The 3,658-nt window shown below is 51.0% G+C and overlaps 1 protein-coding gene across 2 annotated transcripts in view; it reads left to right on the top strand.

The window, feature by feature from the left end:
- Positions 1-765: 765 nt before the first annotated feature.
- Positions 766-3,658, top strand: part of LOC124045539 (extracellular sulfatase Sulf-2-like) — a 367,147-nt gene continuing 364,254 nt past the window's right edge. The window contains exon 1 of one of the 2 annotated variants that reach the window (XM_046364888.1): positions 766-982. The gene's annotated coding sequence lies outside the window, so the exon portion shown is untranslated. Of the gene's footprint in view, positions 983-2,610; positions 2,735-3,658 lie in introns of those variants that run through there. The other variant, XM_046364889.1, reaches the window with a different exon arrangement.

Below are 3,658 nucleotides of genomic sequence, written 5' to 3' on the forward strand. Positions count from 1 at the left end.
TTTGGTCTCTGTTCCACTTCCCATTATGTCTCTCTTCTTCTCTTTCTCTCCTTCCCTCACCAAGAGAAAGTGTTCTGTTTTCAGACTGGGCACAGGAAGGCAGTACAGCCCTCTATCCCTATTCACCTTCACCTCCTCCTCTCCTGCCCTGCCCTGCCCTCCCTCTATCCCTCCTTCCCTCCCTTCTCTCTCTCTCCCACTGTGAGTGAGTGAGTAAAGCAAAGAGGCAGTCATGTTTCAACAGATGGCTGTCCTGATTCAGCCACCACACCACTGTTGGTTCACTGAGAACTCTGTGACCGTGTGAGCGAGAGAGGGAGAGGGAGAGGGAGAGAGAGAGGGAGAGGGAGAGGGAGAGAGAGAGAGAGAGAGAGAGAGAGAGAGAGAGAGAGAGAGAGAGAGAGGGAGAGAGGGAGAGAGGGAGAGAGAGGGAGGGAGGGAGGGAGGGAGGGAGGGAGGGAGGGAGGGAGGGAGGGAGGGAGGGAGGAGGGAGGAGAGAGAGGGAGAGAGAGGGAGGGAGGGAGGGAGGGAGGGGGAGGGAGGGAGGGGGAGGAGGGAGGGAGGGAGAGGGAGATATGTAACTTTGGCTAGAGGGACATTTTTTTTCTTCATTTTTAACTCCCCTTCCCCTTTTCCTCCTCGTTTTTCTGTGTGTCTGTCTATATTAGTGTTTTTGTTTCTCCGTACGCCTGAGAGCGTGGTCAGTTAGAGAGGGAGAGAGAGAGAGAGAGAGAGAGAGAGAGAGAGAGAGAGAGAGAGAGAGAGGCAGAGAGGCAGAGAGGAGCAGAGTTAGAGTAAAACAGCAGGAAAAGGACAGACAGGAGAAGAGGAGGGAATGGTCCATGGTAAATGTGTGCCTGCTCGTCCCAGTCCAGCCCAGTGCAGCGCCTCCTCCTCCACCAGCTCTACTGGGTCAGTACCCTGGGACAGCACCTGCTCCCCCGACAGACAGACAGACTCTCAGGACCCGCAGCTGTGTGAGGTAGAGTGACTTGCCCTACTTTTCACTTTGCTGCCTCTCTCTCGCTCTCTCCCTCTCCCTCATGTTTTCTCTCTCTCTCTCTCTCTCTCTCTCTCTCTCTCTCTCTCTCTCTCTCTCTCTCTCTCTCTCTCTCAATTCAATTCAAGGGCTTTATTGGCATGGGAAACATGTGTTAACATTGCCAAAGCAAGTGAGGTAGTCTCTCTCTCTCCCCCTGTCTCTCTCTCTATCTCTGTCACTCTCTCTGTCTCTCTCTCCCCCTGTCTCTCTCTCCCTCTGTCTCTCTCTCTATCTCTCTCTCTCTCTCTGTCGCTCTCTCTCTCTGTCTCTCTCTCTCTGTCTCTCTCTCTCTGTCTCTCTCTCTCTGTCTCTCTCTCTCTCTGTCTCTCTCTCTCTCTGTCTCTCTCTCTCTCTGTCGCTCTCTCTTTCTGTCTTAAAGGAACATGTTGTTTTAGCTTCATGCCCTCAGTTATTTTCTGGTAAGGTGCATCTTGTTGAGTTTCCCCTTGTGTTTACTTATCTTTGCTTCCTTGCTGATGAACACGTGGGAGCTTGCTTTTGCTGACTAGGTGCAGTGTTACTGGGGGAAAGGGAGGGATGGTGTTACACCCTGTAGCCTATCAGGAACAGCAACTGGGAAGTAAAGGGACAGGAAGGGAAGAGAAGGGATGGTGTTACACCCTGTAGCCTATCAGGAACAGCCACTGGGAAGTAAAGGGACAGGAAGAGAAGAGAAGAGAAGGGAAGGGAAGGGATGGTGTTACACCCTGTAGCCTATCAGGAACAGCCACTGGGAAGTAAAGGGACAGGAAGGGAAGAGAAGGGATGGTGTTACACCCTGTAGCCTATCAGGAACAGCCACTGGGAAGTAAAGGGACAGGAAGAGAAGAGAAGAGAAGAGAAGGGAAGGGAAGGGATGGTGTTACACCCTGTAGCCTATCAGGAACAGCCACTGGGAAGTAAAGGGACAGGAAGAGAAGAGAAGGGAAGAGAAAGGATGGTGTTACACCCTGTAGCCTATCAGGAACAGCCACTGGGAAGTAAAGAGACAGGAAGAGAAGAGAAGGGAAGAGAAGGGATGGTGTTACACACTGTAGCCTATCAGGAACAGCTACTGGGAAGTAAAGGGACAGGAAGAGAAGAGAAGAGAAGAGAAGGGAAGGGAAGGGATGGTGTTACACCCTGTAGCCTATCAGGAACAGCCACTGGGAAGTAAAGAGACAGGAATAGAAGAGAAGAGAAGAGAAGAGAAGAGAAGGGAAGGGATGGTGTTACACCCTGTAGCCTATCAGGAACAGCCACTGGGAAGTAAAGGGACAGGAAGAGAAGAGAAGAGAAGGGAAGGGAAGGGAAGGGAAGGGATGGTGTTACACCCTGTAGCCTATCAGGAACAGCCACTGGGAAGTAAAGGGACAGGAAGAGAAGAGAAGGGAAGGGAAGGGATGGTGTTACACCCTGTAGCCTATCAGGAACAGCCACTGGGAAGTAAAGGGACAGGAAGAGAAGAGAAGGGATGGTGGTACACCCTGTAGCCTATCAGGAACAGCCACTGGGAAGTAAAGGGACAGGAAGAGAAGAGAAGGGATGGTGGTACACCCTGTAGCCTATCAGGAACAGCCACTGGGAAGTAAAGGGACAGGAAGAGAAGAGAAGAGAAGAGAAGGGATGGGAGGTCGACTCAAACTGTCATTCCCCATATGCATCAGACTCCTGTTCCTGTTTCCTTGATAAGCAACTCTGCAATGCGTTGAGGTACTTGATGTCTTTTATGTTGCTTGGATAGTTGAACGTGTAGAAATGGTTGTTCTTCAAACAGGAACTTTGATGATGTGGGGAGTATGGGACGGTGAAGTGCTTTTTGTGGGGAGTATGGGACGGTGAAGTGCTTTTTGTGGGGAGTATGGGACGGTGAAGTGCTTTTTGTGGGGAGTATGGGACGGTGAACTGCTTTTTGTGGGGAGTATGGGACGGTGAACTGCTTTTTGTGGAGAGTATGGGACGGTGAAGTGCTTTTTGTGGGGAGTATGGGACGGTGAAGTGCTTTTTGTGGGGAGTATGGTACGGTGAAGTGCTTTTGGTGGGGAGTATGGGACGGTGAAGTGCTTTTGGTGGAGAGTATGGGACGGTGAAGTACTTTTGGTGGGGAGTATGGGACGGTGAAGTGCTTTTTGTGGGGAGTATGGGACGGTGAAGTGCTTTTTGTGGGGAGTATGGGACGGTGAAGTGCTTTTTGTGGGGAGTATGGGACGGTGAAGTGCTTTTGGTGGGGAGTATGGGACGGTGAAGTACTTTTGGTGGGGAGTATGGGACGGTGAAGTGCTTTTGGTGGGGAGTATGGGACGGTGAAGTACTTTTGGTGGGGAGTATGGGACGGTGAAGTGCTTTTTGTGGGGAGTATGGGACGGTGAAGTGCTTTTTGTGGGGAGTATGGGACGGTGAAGTGCTTTTTGTCATGTTTTGTCATTAATTATCATGTCTTGTCCCTGTGCTTCCCCTTCTATTCGTTTCCCTCTGCTGGTCTTATTAGGTTCTTTCCCTCTTTCTATCCCTCTCTCTCCCCCTCCCTCTCTCACTCTCTCGCTCTCTCTTCTCTCTATCGTTCCGTTCCTGCTCCCAGCTGTTCCTATTCCCCTAATCAATCATTTAGTCTTCCCACACCTGTTCCCGATCCTTTTC

Source organism: Oncorhynchus gorbuscha, linkage group LG10 (genome assembly GCF_021184085.1).
Source record: "Oncorhynchus gorbuscha isolate QuinsamMale2020 ecotype Even-year linkage group LG10, OgorEven_v1.0, whole genome shotgun sequence".
Taxonomy (NCBI): Eukaryota; Metazoa; Chordata; class Actinopteri; order Salmoniformes; family Salmonidae; genus Oncorhynchus; species Oncorhynchus gorbuscha.